At 43.4% G+C, this 17,798-nt stretch overlaps 1 protein-coding gene across 3 annotated transcripts in view; it reads left to right on the top strand.

The window, feature by feature from the left end:
* The first annotated feature begins 727 nt into the window (after positions 1-727).
* RUBCNL (rubicon like autophagy enhancer) overlaps positions 728-17,798 on the top strand; it is a 136,011-nt gene continuing 118,940 nt past the window's right edge. Inside the window, exon 1 of one of the 3 annotated variants that reach the window (XM_069205391.1) lies at positions 728-885. The gene's annotated coding sequence lies outside the window, so the exon portion shown is untranslated. The remainder of the gene's footprint in view (positions 886-17,798) is intronic. The other 2 variants (XM_069205390.1, XM_069205392.1) reach the window with 2 other exon arrangements.

A 17,798-nucleotide genomic window follows, 5' to 3' on the forward strand; every position in this document is an offset into this window, starting at 1 on the left:
CAATAAAGCATTACTCACCTACACACGTGTGTTGTGTCTTGTCTCTGCGCCGCTTACCAGCGACACAACAATGCGCACATATGTTTTTTACAGGCATCTTTTTATAAAATAGTTTATGATAAACGCTAGAGTTTCAGCTGCGGTGCTCTATATGGTTAATGAATTAACTAATTTCATATCGTAGATTTTTCCCGGTGTGTAGCAAATGGTACGCAATTCACACACAGCACTCTCCAAGGGTTTTTCTTTGTACCCCTTGCATACGTTAATTCCCTCCTTACTTGTGGTGTCACAAATGACACCCTACGGGTTATTTGTCATAATTTAAAGGCTAAGCACATGAAACGTATCCTTGTGGGTATTAACATATACAGAAGGCGCTCTTAAATGACCGCCTAACTATAACTTTTCAGAAACGCTAGGAAAACGTGTGTCCGCGGTGAGAAGCGCTAGCGCCCTCGCTCCACGCCCCTCTTGTTTCCTCCTCAAGCAGCAAAGGCATTCAACGCAGAAAGCCGCGTCCTGCAGCTGTCACGAGATGACCCAGGGGCTAGGGGGTCAGCAGTTGGTGAGTGGGCTCTGGTCACTCCTCGCACACTCGCTAGCCGCGTGCTCCATTCACAAACTAAAAAGGCTACCTCGGCCGCTTCTCCTTGAGACGCGTGTGGCTGCGGCGTCTGCCCGCCCCCTGGAGGCGGAGCCTGGCGTTTGCACCGCCCCTGCAGGCAGTGCACACAGGGGAGAGAGGCAGGTGAAGATTATTTCCTCGACCGACGCTCTTATTTCAAAACTTCTACCTGGTTGCCACTAACGCCGGCTGCTACGTTTGCAGCCTGTTCACCTGTGAGGACAAAGAAGCGAGGGAGCCGGAGCTCCCGCCACGGGGTAAGCCTTAGCTGCGGGCGCCTAGACTCCTGCGGAGGACTGAGCGGTGACCCCGGGAAGGCGCGTCTCGCCTCCCGCAGCCCCCCTCGTGCGCGCTGCTCGGGAGCCGAACTGCTTATGCTTATTTCGTACCTGCCACAATAAGCTGCAATGTTTACCTCTTTGTTTCTGGTCGGTTTTAGTTTATTCCTACTTGGCTACACCTGGTATGATCTTCAGTGGTCGCCGGTTCTGCTACGAAGACCACAAACTTAATACTTTGTATCAATGTTTTTGATCCGGGGTGTGCCTAGGCTTTTAAAGGGCCGGTGCGTTTGGGAGTGCCGTTAGGGTGACCCCATTCTGGCAAAGTCTAACGATGGGGGTTATCCGGTGGCTCTCATCACTCACTACAGGGGCCCTCATTGTGCGTTTCGCCGCTTCTCTGAGACTTTTATAGTGCAAGGGGGGGGAAGAGTGCGCTTAGACTCTCATACTACTTTACACTTAGGTTGTCACTGGTTCGTTCATATATTGGGCCTCCTCGTTTTTCATGTGTTGCTATGTATGTGTTTTAGCCGTATTGTAGAGCTCTGTACTCGTCACTTTTGCAATCACCACAGATGGTGTTGCTGCACCCCGCACTGCGTTTCCCTAAGCGAAAAGGGGTTACCGAAAAGTTAATTCGATGCTCCGGCAATTCCTTAAAAAAATCTCTGAAAATGATTCTCTCTATCTGGTCGCTGACAAATCACTGTTTGGCGATTGCTAATTTTTCATCCGATTTTTTGCAGAGAGCCGGGTTTGTTTAGCTAGACTGATGGTGAGTCCTAATTATTCACGTGGACAGTTGATCGATAAAAGTAGAACACGTTCATCCCATCTGTCATTGCTGATTGGGGAGTTTCGTTTAATCGAAATGTTCCCGAAATGTATCGATCTGTATATATGTATTAGCCCCTGGGGGGGGGGGGGGGCGCGGGTTTACAGGGGGTTGGGTACTGCGTCCATACCAACGACGCGTATGGCAATGGTCACTTTACATCACTTAAAAAAACACCTGATATTTACTGGGAAAAAAAACAAAGCTTAAAGTGACATTATAGTTGGAAGTTATGGTAAATGCTGTCTTCCAACAACCTTAAAAACTCAAAGAAAAACAAAGGTTAAAGAGATATTACAGTTGGGTGAAATGTCAGTAAACATGCAATTTTAAGCGAAACAATGAACTGAAATGTAACAATTATTGTTAATTGACATATCTGGTGAATTAACTGTTAACTATAACAGGGACAACAGGGGGCTTGGATCTCAAACCTGCTCTCTCAACTCTGTGTAAAATTTGACTTGGAAACTATCAGGCGTTTCAATCCACTTGATGTGAGTGTGTTTCCTGATGTTTGTGGGGAATTTATTATTATTATTATTTTTTTTTCTTCGTGAGGGGTGACTTGTCAGAGAAAGTTATTTAAGGCTTAAGCATAGCACGTTCTTGATGACAGGTTGCACTCATTGTAAATCTCACTTTATTGTGTCGGGCAATGAATGACCTTAGGACTGCCTTTTAGAAACTGTGTAACGGTTGTCTTTTGGTCAGAGTAAATGGCATTGGGGTCTGCCAGGCAGTCTTGAGTTAGCTGATGGACCTAATTGTCGCGTCTCTGTACCCTTTTCTGTGTTTCGTTTCAACTTCAAAAATCCGCTTACTTAGTCGCCATGTTCAGGCCCCTTGACACTGCAGCAGTTATCATCGCAAGGAGATAAACCTAAAGTGAAAATAATAAAATACCGTTTCAATCCAATATATGTAGAGTTAACATGTATGAGATGCATACTGTGAGATGTAACTTAGTTATTTCTCCTCTGCATTATTACAACCTAATGTTTGGGTGGTCTGCTGACCCTTTTCTATGGATTTGTGAAATAATTCATTTTAGGATAAGTCTCAGTCATTGCATTTCTTACTATTCTATTGTATGGTGTGTGCTTCTTTGCTCCTTACATGTTCAGATTTGGTCCAGTGTAAATGTTGTATTGTGAGTACTCGTTTAACATGAACATTTACTGTTCGAGCACTGGTTTGAAGATGACTGCTTCTCTATGCCCACCCTTCTACCTCACTCTTTTTAGAGCTCTGATTACATCAACGAGGCTCTTAGCCTTCAGTTTCATTGAAATGTTCCCTGCAGTAACTACATGTGAATTATTAGGATGGAAAAACAAAAGGTTAGCGGTTGAACAGGCAAGTGCGGTCTGGTTCAATGGTCCCAGAGGGAGTTGTTTTGTACACCAGAACACTCAATAATTATGTTTTTTTGTTTTTTTTTTGTTTGGCGGGGTGGATCCTAGCCTGCAGACCTGTTTGAATTTGATATGATTGATGGGTAGTCTCTTAGTGGTGGTGTGCAATTTGGATTTGGGCCTTTGGCCACCACTTTCAGCTCTGACATTGGTGGTTGCTTGTTAGGTCCTTATGGACCTCTTGGCGACAGCTGTGCTGATGTACTTTTCTACTGACTACATATATGAACGGGAGACCTTCCTGTGGTGGTTAATATTCGTGGTCTTGGTATTGTGATCAAAGTATACCGTTAGGCACTTCTGAGCTCCTTGTCTCTAGTTGATGCATTTTTTTTACGCATCCTGCATTTGTTGAGAGGCGACACAATCCATTTGTCCCCGAGTCCGGTCTCCCCTCCTCCTGTGTTTCTTGTTTCAGATTTAGTGGGTGCATTATCTTCTGGAGTCTCAGGTTAAAAGTATCGTGGTCTTTTGATCTGTCCCCTGCATTGAATGATGGCAGAGTCAGGCTTGTTTAAAGTTTGTGCTCTCTACAACCCTGAGGGTGTCGTCCCTGTTTCATGTCCTCAGTTTATGGACAGATTGTACTTACATATGGGTACCTAGGACAAGGCCAACCTTATTGAGATCTCTGCAGTGTATTATATTCACTAACTAGTGCACTGAAATAGATGTCCCTGTGAGTGCACACAGTTAGCCAAACATAGGATTGTGCTGTCAGCATGATGATGTTAGAGAGTGTAACTAATGTGTTCTGTGTGAACATATTCGAATATGACTGCGTACAGAAAAAGGAACTCAAATGTTAACACAAGCAGTAACCTTTTCCTATGTTGTCATTCAGATGGAACATTAAACTTTATCAAGGAGATTGTTTTGATGTTCCACTAGACTTACCTGTGATACTGTTGTTTGTTATAATTATATGTTTTGGATGTCTAGTTGCAACAGTTTCTCTCTGGTTCTGCACCTGTGTATTACATTACACTCTTGGCAAAAATATTATGGTACATACTAACCTTTTGTGGGGAGATTCTCTTGCCCAGCTTTGTTTTCATGAGCACGACTGGTCATGAATGAACTTGCTCTCCTGCATGGAGTTTGCTCAGAAAGTGCATTTGCAATATATTAATAGTGCTTTTCAGGGGTCAGTGTGCTGTCCTTATCCACCCTTACATGGATGCCGTCTGAGACCATGCTTTCAGATAACATTTTGCACTTTGAAACTTTCCTATGTGAACCAACAATGACCTGATGGGACGGCATTACAGCAAATGTGTTGTATAGGGAACCCCAGTTGTTGTAGTATTGCTCTTTGAAATTCCTCTTGCGTTCCCTGAGCCTTTCTCCGTGTGTCATGGCAGTGCAAACATATGCTCTTTTTATGCCACTTCAATCCTCTGGCCTGACCCTACTCCTTTGAGCAGGTCCACTTTGCTTCCATAGCCACTAAAGGCAGTTGCTCCTGCTATGCCACAAATGGAATTGCAAGCTGTGGGACCTGAGTAGGAGTAAGGAGGGGAGTCTGTCTGGAATATCGGGCTTAACTGAATAGGAAGTTAGCAGCACTCTTCCCCCACCCGAGATAATATGGTATTGAGGACTTAAGAAGAGTGCCAAGATAGTAAAACCAGCACTCCACGGCTACTGGTGGCATGCTGCTAAATTGAGTGGCACCCCACGCACAAAGAGAAGCACCATGTCATACTGAGCGCCACACTAGATATTGCTGCTGGAATACTGGCATATCGATGACCAACCAGTTCCAGGTTTGTTGGCAGTATCCTGGAATGTTCGATTGCTTAATTTCTCCTTTGTGGAACCCCTACCAATTTTATAGAAGGGGGATACGTTGATGCCTTCAACCCCCACATAAGGTGACTCCTACACCTCCCAAGGCAATTGTCCCCAGGATATGAAAGCCTGACCTTATTTTTGTTAATTATGGGTAACAATCTCAGGCAGTATTTATTCTACAACCTGAATTCGAAAATGTTTACACACTAAAAACAAAGAAGAGCGTTTCTAATTACATGGTTGTGGCAGTTTCCCAATAATGGATAGGCTAGAGATCAAGTCACCTGCCCAGAAACTTCCTTTGCATCAAAACTATTTTATGACCTCATGGTTTGCCCTTAAGCTCAGTCCCCCTTGCACGTCTGACCGCCTGGTTGCCCCCCTTCCCAGAACTTAACCCGGGCAAATACTCTTACATGAAATCCTTGCTCTCTAAAATCTCACGCAGGAAGCCTGCTCACCCGAGAGTAACCCTGCCTAGGAGGGTCACTCTGGGCCATTTTGTGAATCCCTGGCGTAGTCTTATTCCCCCGATGACTAAAGGCTGACGTCCTGAAGCCACAATGCACATGTGTGTAAATGACTGCAGAAAGCGACTGCTGCTACACCTGCAAAATTGCTTTCTTTTTTTTTTTTGTACATAGAAAAGCAACAGTAGTTAGAATGTCGCACATCCCTGTCCGTAGAGCATTGTAATAGAATGTTAATGGTGCTCAAAATGCTATTGCAACAATGTGTCCCAGCCAGACACCGAACTGTTGATCATAGCACAAACCACTCGTCAGAAAATTGAATAGCGGAGCACTCGAAATTAAATTAATTGTTCAATTATAACATAACATCAAGCCCCCTAACCACAGTTGATATTTTCCAATGTTAAGTCTAAAAGTCATCCCAAACTCCACACAGCATAGTAAAGTATGCTTTTTACTTCTTCAGTACAATTCAGACCAATGATTACAGATGTTATAATGATGATACAGATAATTCAGCTGAGACGTGTTTCATCCCAAAATGGGACTTTCTCACGGCTATATCTGTGAGTCTCAACAATAAATCGATTCAAAGTAGATCAAGTCTTTTTATTCCTTAAAGGTCTATGGACTGACCTCAAATGAAGACAAACAAAATGTCCTTATCTTTGTTTAATCCAAGAGAAGCATGTAAGAAATTACGCCAGGTAGTAGATGAGATGTATTTGTCACTCTTCTGATGCAAGCTGACTTAAATCAAAACGGCTGCCAGCCCTTGGACCATGCTCCGTCCTAGAGAAGACCAAGTTGTAAGCATGCCATTTTGTTTGTCTTCTTTTGAGGTCGGCCCATAGATCATTTAGAAATGAAAAGACATGATCTACTTTGAATTGATTTATTGTTGAGACTCGCAATGTATCCTTGCGAAAGTCCCATGTTCACCCGACACGCCTTTCATCCTGAAGTATCTACTTGACATCATCAAAGTGACATCTGTAATAATCGGTTTGAATTGTACTGAAAAATAAATAAAAACTATACTTACTATGTCATATGAAGGGTTGGCTGACTTTTTTAATTAACATTGGAAATTCGAGAATATTCTCCCATATGAGACTGGTTATATTAACTATGGTTAGTGAGCTTGCAGTAGGAATTAAGCAATTAATTTACATTTGGAGTACTCCGCTATTCAATATTTTTACAAAATTGCAGATTCATTAATGAATACCACAAGCACCCCCTTGTAGGTCCCAATGACACTGTTATGTGCTTAAGCTTTTGGCAGTTGACAAGGGGACCTGAAAGGGCACAAGAATATAAGTTCCTCAAACAAGAGTCTTAGTGACCACAACACCTCGAATGTTAGATTTATATACAATTGTCCTGTGATATAACAACTCTGTAAAGGGATGGGGTGGGTGGGAAAACAGACAAGTCTGCCAACAGTGTCTCTTGCTTATGCTGCATTACTTCTCTTAATGGTGGTGTGGCAAGGTGTTTGCGGTGAGAAGGGCAGGACCAAAGATTCCGAGCACTACTAGGCACACACTTTGATGGCAGTGTCCTTTGGCCATGGCCACCGAAATCTCTCCTCTGTCGAGATGGCCCATGAGGCGAGGTGGGTACAGCAGGACTGACATGATGGCGGGTCACGCCCAGTGCAGGGGCATCGTTTGTTGGCCGGCCATCTTGAGCTCTGCCCGATCCTTCTTTGTCCTCTTTTATTGTTGGATCACCGAGTTGGGGGAAAGGTGGCGAAAGGAGGACTTTAGGACAATAGGCACTTTATTGGAATGTTGAAATGCTTTCTATATTATTGCTGGGCTTACATGACAAGATGATTTAGTTGTTGTGATAGAATAGCCTTCCCAGACATAATTCCAACAGTATGGGAGACTTAGCAAAATATAATGAAGAAAAAATGCTTTATTTTACTTGTGTGCATTTTTTTCTAAGTACTTATGTGATTTTGTGACAAACTGAGTTAGTGTTAGATAATTAAGATTGTGTCCACATCTGGCCTGTTTCTATTCTTGGGAGGTGAAGGCAAAGACAGCTGTGGGAATTTCCACTCTTTCGCTAATCGCACTCGCCCCCAAAAAATCTGCAAAAACAAGGTTCCTCTTTAGCTAAACAAACAGACACCCAACTTTGCCGGTTGGTGTTTCCGCCTTCATTTCCAGTTCCTCTCCTCCTCCATAGATAAGGGACTCTCACAGTTGTACTCCTGAACCCTTGTGAGAGGCAACTAGACTGACCACAAAGTTAGAGGTGCAGTGCATTCAGGACAGAAGAGTGCGTCGTGCCCAGGGGTGGAAGGAGTGTTGGGCAATCACACTTGGAGGTCGAGCAGGATGTCCGCCTTTCACTTTTTGCATAGGCGAAGTGTGTACCCTGCGCCATAAAGCGGCCATGCTTAGTGGTGTAGTACGTGCTGAATCAAGCATGAGGCGTGCATAGTATGTCGTGACACGTCATTGTGTATGATAATTGCATTTATATAGCGCTTACCACCATGAGGCGTCGAAGCGCTTGTTAAAACTAGTGCACTTGGAAAACGGTAATTGAAACACAACTTTAATGGACAAGAAAGCCTGTGCATACTTTATTTGTTGATACTTATTCTGTCGAACCGCCCAGGGCTGAGTACATGCACATTAAAAAATATTAACATGAGTGGTGGATAAGGAAGCTCTGGCTGAAGAAACGCTGACCGACAGGAGTTTAGGTACGGAGTAAAAAGAGAGAGAGGACTTGGTGTGAAAGTGTCGCTCAAGAAATTCTTAGATAATGAGTGTCGAGGTCCAATCAACGCTCTGAAGTGACCGAAGGCGACGCGTAGCGCTCTTTAAAAATAATACATGGTCCTTCCACTGTTTTTCGTTTGCACCGAGCATCATACTCCGAAAAAGCAGAAGGGAGTGGGAAATCATCGTTTTTTTAATGCCTAATAATGCACCTTGTTATTTAGTCGCTCCCTGCTGACGAGCGGATGCACGGTGCTCGTTGGGTGTGAAAACCGTTCTCCCAATAAAGTTTCATCCCCATTGATTTCTATCAGCTTGCCCTTCAGAATCGCTCCTCACCCTTTGCGACTTAAAATGTTGGGTACATGGAGAACTGAGAGGAATTGTTATGACCAGGGATTTCAGAGGTGCGGTTCCCTTTGGGTCTCAGGTCGGCAGCCATTAAAAACTCACATTGAAACTGGTCCCTGTCGGGTCCTATGCTCATGTTCTTAACTCTACAGGCAAAGTACTGCTCGATTTATCCACACTAACTGTAAAAACATTAAGGAAATCCGAGTCAATGATGCAGTACCCGTTTACATCTCGCATGTTTTACTTAATCTTGCGTTCTTTATGAGCGTTTGCAGGATATTTAGTCTATAAGTTTTTATTTTTGGTGTTTTTTTTTTCATGCAGCATATTCTTGTTCAGTGCTACTGTGAACTGAACCTGGGTGCCTGAGTTCACGTTGTTGGTGTGTGTTTATTATGGGGCGTAATTGCAAGCTTTGGAGTTGAGGCTGTAGACATTGTGTTGATCAAAGCGCCTGTCAGTTACAGTGGGATATAAAAGTGTCCAGAACACATGGTCTCGAATTCTTGGCCTCTGCGCAGAGAAGTGGCCAGAGTTACAGTTGCATTTGGGAAACCGTTTTACCCTAAGTGGGCCTGGGCAGAATTTCAGTTACGCAGGAAGTATTTCTGTGTTCCTTTTTGACACAGAATTACAGTTAGTTATGTGATTTGTCTTGCTTGCATAATTAAGAGTAATTTGGGGTGGGGAATCCTACTGCAAGAGCAAGCAGCCACTTACTAATTATGTTTAGCTGCATTTAGTGCTGTTTATTAGCACAAAATGCGTCCTTGTGTTCATTTTGGATGCAAGGGCTTATTTTGAGGTAAGAAAATACCGCTCATTGCAGTAGTAGGTTGGGGGGAAATCCTACCCCAAGAGCACAAGTAGCAAGCACAAGAGTCCGCTGGTGCTCACTATTCGTGTTCTGTTGCATTTAGTGCCGTTTCCTAGCGCAAAATGTATCCTTGCATCCATTTTGGACAAGAGGGGGTATTTTTGCACTAATAAATAGGGCCAAATACAGAATTACTATTTGCGTAATCTTTTGGAATTCAAAAGTAATTTTCGCATGATTATGCTACATTGAATTGTGAGAGTTATGCCCACCCCATATTTTTGGCCATGTTCTTAATTACGTAAGCCCCTCCTTTTTGGAAAGGATTCATAGCTAAGTGGCAGAGTGGCTAAGCGTCCATGCCCATTTTAGAGACCCGCCTTCCTTTTTCATCCCACTTAAAGTCCTAGTTATAACCTCTTCTATCTTGGCGTTGCAGCCACAACTTCCGACTTTGGAACTGGGGAACCAGGTTTGAGTCTCGCAGTCGGATCAACACTCTGCGATTTTGGGCTAATTATTCAATCACCCCCTGCCTACAAATAAACCAAAAGTTTCTGCAGTGACCCCCCTAATGAGCCACAATTTCTACCTGCGTTTGTGATTACTAGCTGCTTTATGTTCTGTCGCACAATGTAGTTTTCCAGCACCAATTTTGCAGACAGTCTTGTCTCTTCTGGCTAATAAGTTGTGGATACAGCATCACTGCTCAATCAGTACCTTCAGGGCGAGCTCTTCCAAAACAGGCTGTCCCTGTGAGAGCGAGGGGATACCACTAGCACAGCGTGACCTGCTCTCTTTGAACCTCCGGAAACTCTGGATGTGAGGCCCCTATCTGTTATGGAAGAAAGGAGCTCGCACCTTTCTTGAATCCTTGGTGTTTATCTTTCAGCTCTTTGTACCGATTTTAACGTCTGTATTCTTCCTCATTGAACGCTGTTTGTTTTCTAACTTCACCCCAGCCAACCCCAACTCCCCAAGGTGGTGTCAATTACTGGTTGATTTTACATGTCTTTTTCCGAGTAGGCAGCTGTCAGAAAAATTCATACGTCTGATTTGACATTTTGTGGTGGCTGAAGCCTCTATTTAGTGTTTGCTTTAAATCAATTGCCTGTCATCACTAAAGATGAAACCTCTGCTGTCGGCCAGCATATTTTGATTTTATTTGGTCAGGAGTGGCCTCTGGGTTTCCAAATCGTGTGGGACCCAATGCATTTGATTGTGGTAGCTGTTTATTTCCTGAGTACTTGTTGAATAATGTGTTAGGAACCATATACTTACGCGGTTATCCATGTGCACAGATATGTTGCTGTGGGGGTTGAGTGCATGATACAGGGCAGAAACGCCGTGGCAATTTGTGAACCTCCACAAACATACGCATCTGTGGGTGTTCACAAGCCATTTTAAGAACGTTTCATACACTAAACGTTTGGAACTTTCTCCTGTCAAGGGCAGGCGAAAATCCTTTTTACAGAGTGAGATAGGAGCACCTGCAAAAATTGGTTTGGGGAAAGAGTGTCTTTACTTTGGAAAATATCTGCCCTGTGAAGAAACAAAAATGAAAAAAATTGCAATTGTGTTTGCAGTTGCCCTGTTTTCTTTTTTTCTTTCTTTTTTTCCCCCCCTCATGCTAGTAAACACACGTGTATATTATCCTCCGGGGTAAGGAAATTCATAAAACCTTTTGAAGACTACACCAGGGTGGTTGCGCCTGAAATAAGTTTAAGGCTCAATTTTCAAACACTTTGGAAATATTAAACCAATAGCGATAAACGGCTGGACCCATGGCAGATTTACATCTGTTTTTGAGAAAGACCTAGAATTATCGTTTTGCATCAAGCCGGGAAATGGGCTCGGTGGGTGACTGATGGTCCACACATGAGCTTCGTATCTGAGCCAGATTCGCTGAGAAAAGTCACATTTGTACTGGGAAGTTTCTCATGACATACAGCAAGGAATGTCACGTGACATTTTCTGTTTCCTTAATGCAGAATTAGACAACGACTTTAAGAGCGGGAGGTCCCGCAGGGTCGCAGACCCACCATAATTAAATTCTGACATTGTATCTGTTGCCTGCTGGGCCCTGAGTACATGTCCATAGCTTAATAAGAAAAGCACTGATCGATTTCTGAACAAATACTATGGAAAAAACGTTGTGGTAATCCTTGTCTGAGATATAGTTCTTATCTACATTTCATGTTTTATATTCTCCAAGTTTTCTGTAGGTTTTTTTATTACTCTTCTATCGTGCTAGACGATGTCTTTGTGAGTTTAGGTTGTGGCACGGGCCTATAACGGGTCACAAGTGAGAGTTCGGACTAAAGGTAGTGCTAGTTTCTCACAGTGGCTAAGACTGGGTCATAAAGATGTTCAGAACACCTGCTTATCCAATTTCTGGTCTCTCTGCAGAGCAATGGCCATGTGTGCCAATTGAGATTCTATGCAAAAATGTTTGAAGGAGGTACACTGCTGTAAAATATTGACAGGGAGAACTTAAAAGAACATCCAGTGCTTATAGGTGAGAGGGTTCGTTGTGGTGTTGGTAGATGTTGGAAATGACCCTTTCTGCAGGATTTCACCTGTCTTTTTGCTTTTGACTTCCTGCTTTTGATCCTGTGCTGACTTTCGGTTTTGCTGACTTTAGCACTCTGGGCACTTTACGAATGCTTGACCAGTGCTAAAGTCTAAGTGCTATCTGTCTAAATTGTATTGATGATTGGCTTATCCATGATTGGCATACTTGATTTACTAGTAAGTCCCAAGTAATGTGCACTGTGTGTGCCCGGGGCCTGTAAATCAAATGCTACTATGCATCTGCAGCACTAAGTGTGCCACCCACATAAGTAGCCCTGTAAAAACGTCTCAGACCTGCAACTGCAGTGTCTGTGGGCAGGTTTTTACTGCCAGTTTGACCTGACAAGTGCACCTATTTTTGGCAGGCCCAAACTTTACCTTTTCCTACATGTAAGTCACCCCCTAAAGTAGTCCCAAGTTAGCCCCACAGGCAAGGTGCAGTGTATTTAAAAGATAGGACATGTACTGGTGTGTTTTACACGTCCTGGTAGTGAAATACTGTCAAATTCGTATTTCGCTATTGCAAGGCCTATGACTCCTATAGGGTAACAGGGCGATTGCCGTGAAATAGCTTTTAAGTGTAATTTCCCTGTGGGAGTAGATAGAGATTTGGAGTTTGGGGTCTCTGAACTCCCAAATTAAAAACTCATCTTTTGGTGAAGTTGGTTTTTGAACCACTCCGAAGTCCTGCCACAGAGTGAGTCCAGAGTGCATTGTTGCCAATGTCCATGGCATCTGACTCCACCGCAGCACCTGTGGTGTGATTGTGACACTGCAAAGTTGTCGCCTTGCTTCTTTGCCTGCTGTATTCATCGACCCTGCCATGTCATAAGGAACCAACGCCTCGCTACTAACACCACCTCACTTCCCCTGCAACCGTAAGGAACCGACGCCTCATCTCCCCTACCTAGCAGTAAGGAACTGATGCTTCACCTCGCCAGTAGCAGTGAAGAACCAATGCTGCACTGGCTCCAGTGGCGCCTCACCCCACTGACTCCAGTGGCGCCTCACCCCACTGACTCCAGTGGCGCCTCACCCCACTGACTCCAGTGGCGCCTCACCCCCCTGACTCCAGTGGCGCCTCACCCCCCTGACTCCAGTGGCGCCTCACCCCCCTGACTCCGTGCAATGTCTTTGTTTCCTTGTTTTTCCGAAGGTTCTGTTCCTGGGGTCCGTGCGACTCCATGAACGGCCCACACTCTCTCACGAGTGGTGTGGACTGTTGGGAACGACTCTATCCGGACATCGCAATAGCCCCAGTTGGAGCTATTGTGTTTCTTAGTGCTTTACTGAGATTTAATCTTTAAAAAATCATATCTTTACTTGTGTAAGTTGGACATCTGTCATTTTGGTCTTGTTTTACTCAAATATTGGCTATTTTTCTAAACTGGTGTGGAGTACCTTTGTGGTGTTTTCACTGTTACTATGTGTGTACACAAATACTTTACACATTGCCTCTGAGTTAAGCCTGACTGCACACGTGCCAGGCTAAAGAGGGGGTGAGCAGGAGTTATCTTAACTGTGTGACTCCCTTACCCTGACTTGAGTGAGGGTCCCTACTTGGACAGGGTGCAAACCACTGCCCACCAGAGACCCCATTTCAAACAGTAGACAAAGTCCTGGGAATGACACCACATTGGGGCGATGCAGGCCAGTGTGCAAATATAGTTTTGAATTTGGCAAATCCCTTCCCAGCATGCCCTTAATGTTCCATTTCCCTTCTCACTCTGGAAGGACAGTTACTCCAGTTTTTTTTTTTTTAAGTTTTTTTTTATTGGAGTCGGTGTTTTAATGTTGTGTGGAAAGTGGTCAGAGAAGATTTTGTGAATGCCAACAAAGTCACAAGTTTGCGGGCTTCCACATATTCTAAAGACAACCATACCTTGAATCTCCCACTTCTCACACCATCTTGCTCTGAGTTAGTACTATATACTTGTAGGCAATTGTGGTGGTGTACAGTTACTCAGTAGCACCTCATGGGTATGATTTTGTATATGACTGCTGGGCAGAAAACCATTTTCAAACGTAAGTGACTTTCTTAATCATGCCCTCTATATAGTGTTGGAATAGCTCTGATTGGAGGGAAACACCCAGAAGCAACGCAATATAGTGTTGTTGAACAACCAACCCAATTAAAGCACGCTCAGTGCCAGCTTAGTTCTAGGTACCCACGAACATAAAGAATTTCAGACTCCATTTTCTTTACCCGTGACGCAGTGTTTGCGTCCACGTTCATACCCATACTTCTAAACTTTTCTTGTTTGGTTTCTTTGTTAGTCAGAAGTTCCAGTTCATAGCGAAAAAGTTTTCTCTGTTTCACTTCTGTTGATAGCGGGTGTTCTTGTGCCTTGAAGAAGCGCCTGCGCCCAGAAGATTAGCCTGTGTGAGCAATGCGGCAGGGAGATTGCGTTAGTGGACAGTGACGAAGGCCAGGGGGTCTTCCATGCTATATTAATTGAGAACTGCACTTCTACTCTTTGAATGCGATAAACGGACAAAAAACATGTTGTTAGTGATTGAAAGGAATCTCTTTCGTAAAACACTATCAACCACTTACAGTGTAAGCTTTGCCCCGCAGATACCCATCTCTCTTTCATCCACCTAAGCAGGTTGGCAGAATGTAGCATGTTTATCCTCGAAGCATTGCTGGCAAGCCATGCCACGCCATGGCCTTGCTGTCTTCGGTGGGGGTAGGGTGGACACTTCATAATTGCAGTGACCCTGTATGCAACTCTCTTCCAAGGCAGCACTTACTTTTCAAGACAGTAGGTTGCATAAACAAACTATGTTAAAAGGAATTATTCTAAACTCGAAGTGCTCCCTTGAAAGAACTGCTCCATTAAGAAAGAGGGGGGGAACCTCCATATTTTCATGACAGAGAAGGAACAATCGTTTGCATCTTATTTAAACTCCCTTCAAAGATGCAAGGCAGCAAGGGCTTTATATTACTGCTCTGGACAATTACCTCCCTGGGTGGTGGTATTCAGTTGGGAAAACGAACGCCATATTGTGAAAATTCTTGCTTTTTAATGTATTAATTAATACACCCAAGAGGCAGACTCGGGCTGCAGTTTTAGTAACATGATCATTTTAAGCTATACCATTTTTAAAAAATTTTTGTTTAAAAATCTACCTGTTATGCAGCAGTTGGTGGATTAGGTTGCGAGTGAGGGAATTGCATATTCTAGCATTGCAAATGGGCTCCAAAATCAAACTAGTTTTACTTTATTAATCATCCTGATCCAGTTATTGGTACACAATACCCGCAACATTTAACTTCAAGTCAGTATTTTTTCTATATTCACCGGGGCCATAGAAATTAATTATTCGTACTAAGTTAGTTTCATCACAGAAATAAGTTAACAATTGTTTTGTAATGCGTTTCCGACTACTATAGCTCACACTAGTATACAGGTACCAGGCAATGCATAGTCAATTTGTATCCTTTAAAGACTATCCACAAAGGTGCTAGAGTATTGTCATCTTCCTGTTTCAGCCCCTGCTCGATTGATTAGTACTGGAGTCTTCATAAGGACAAATGCCTTGATGGGGAGGTTTTTTATTTTTTATTTTTCTTCTTCTTTTTTTTTTTTTTTTTAATTGTTGGTGGTACTAAGCATTCATAAATATTGAGGTACATTGAGTTTCTAAATTGCGTAGTAAATACGTTGGTGACTGCCCTCAGAAACCGGATAAGTCTGCTTGTATAGTTCTCCGAGGAGTTGGGCGGCAGATACATTTACTGGCAGCTAATGGGGGCAGTGATGATGATCGTGGTCCAGTTCAGTCCTCACTGCCCCGCTGTGGTCATTCTAGGATCTACAGGTAGCATGGTCTTTCATCTGCATATTACTGCCACTGATAGTGGCCACATAGCCTTCCTTCTATAACTGCCTCTTTTTACTCTCTTTCCCCCCCGTCGTTCTCGTCTCACTGTGTTTATCCAGTACTAACTTTCCTTGCATTTTACTTCCAGATGCTCTTTTATCCCATCCCTTCATTCCTCTCACATTACTCCCTTTGCCTTTTCTTTCCATTCTCCTTGGCCCCTCTTTTTACTGCTGTGCCTTGTATCCTCCTATTCAGCCTTCTATATCTTCCCTGTCATCTCCCCTTCAATCTTTTGATCTTCATGTAACACTTTAGTGCATCCCTCTTTGTTTAATTTATATACCTCTGATGATTTTACGGATCTGTGCCGTGAGGGAGGGAAACTTGAGCTACTGTTTTCATGCTGTACTTGTCCTGAGAGGAAATGAAGCTTGCACTTCCGTTGCGTGTATGTGAAGGAAGCTTGCAGTCCTGCTGTATTTGACGTGTGCGCGAGATCTGCAGCTAGCTTGTTTAACTGTTATTTGTGTGACCTCTAGCACTGCCACTTTCCCTGTACCTGTTTGTATCAGGGAGCCTTGCACTGCTGTTGTAATGGTCTACCTTTGTTGTTAGTGAATATCGGTAAAAACCTTTTACTATGGAAAGCCAAAACGATTGGTTTTGTCAGTGCTTGTTTAGTATGATTTACTCTCAATAGATTGTACACGTGTATTTTGGTGTCTCATTTAGCAGATATCTCAAACATGCAAGGTAAAATGATTTAATCGAGCCTGAATTAATTATATCCTGTAACCTGAAAAGCTAGATACAACTCGGCATTTGCTTCTGAATCGGTTTATACAAATCTCTATTTAATTCTCCGTCTCACATCCTTGGACTGTATAAACGTATAGTTAGAATTTTCTTAAGTTGCAGTAGCATTTTGTTATGTGAAATAGATTTTTTTTTTTCCTGCTGATTTGTGGCTCGCACCTGTCAACAGACTTCGAGGTCAGGTGGCATTAGTGACGGGTGTAAGCTTACCGTTTCTAAGAACTGTTTTTCACTGTTGATATTTGTTGACTTTGATATTTTTTTTTTTTTCCTTACAAGCATAAATTCGAATGCGCGTGGCTCCTAAGCCTCAAAGAAGTAAAAGATGGGCAGGGTAAACCTGCGGGAAAACATAATTTTTTAAAAAGTAATTACTTTTCACACTAGATTTGCTATAATTCTGCGAAATTAATATATTGTTTGTTCAGTGAACTGTTACGTCCATTACAGACTCGGATTGTTCAGCTGGTTGCATTCGAATCCCACAACTTCGCCACCTTTGTTTTCATTAAGGTTAATCAAGGGAGTTCCCTTGAGGTGGTATTACAATCCAACTGCCTCATCCCCTGGAGTGAAGGCCTGTCAAAAAACATGTATAGCATTAGCAACATGCACTTCTGTCATTTGTGTAGTCTTGTGGTGTTCTCAGAATCTAGTGCTATCCGTCCCACCCATTTCTGGAATCTGTCCTACGGCCGTCATGGTGGGAAAGTGCTTTTGTGTTTGCTAGTACATATAAATAACCACACAGTACTAAATGACATAAACAATCTGAAAGAAAAGGGACCTCTGAAGGAGCATGGTGACCATATGCCAATGTTGGTGGTCACTATAGGAAAGTCTCTTTTTGACATGGTCACCATTCTCCCCTGACCCCCCCCCCCCCCCCCCCCCCCCCACACACACACACACACACACACTTTATGTCTGGTATCTGGTGTAATTGCGACTGAAAGTGCACTAGGTTTTCCTGCTAACCAGCTCTCCAGTGCCAGATCTCTTTCCCAAAACTGCAGTTTCACCAATTGGCAACACCTTTAACACCCTTTGTAAGTCCCTAGTAAATGGTACCTATGGCCTGGGGTACTAAAGAGGATCCCTAAGTGCTGCAGCCCGAATTTTGCCACCCTAAGGGACCCCTCACCAAGCACATGACAGGCTGCCATTGCTGGCTTCGCATCTTGGTGCATACAAAAGTGAAAACACGACATGGGCCACACC

Source organism: Pleurodeles waltl, chromosome 8 (genome assembly GCF_031143425.1).
Source record: "Pleurodeles waltl isolate 20211129_DDA chromosome 8, aPleWal1.hap1.20221129, whole genome shotgun sequence".
In the NCBI taxonomy this organism is placed as follows: domain Eukaryota; kingdom Metazoa; phylum Chordata; class Amphibia; order Caudata; family Salamandridae; genus Pleurodeles; species Pleurodeles waltl.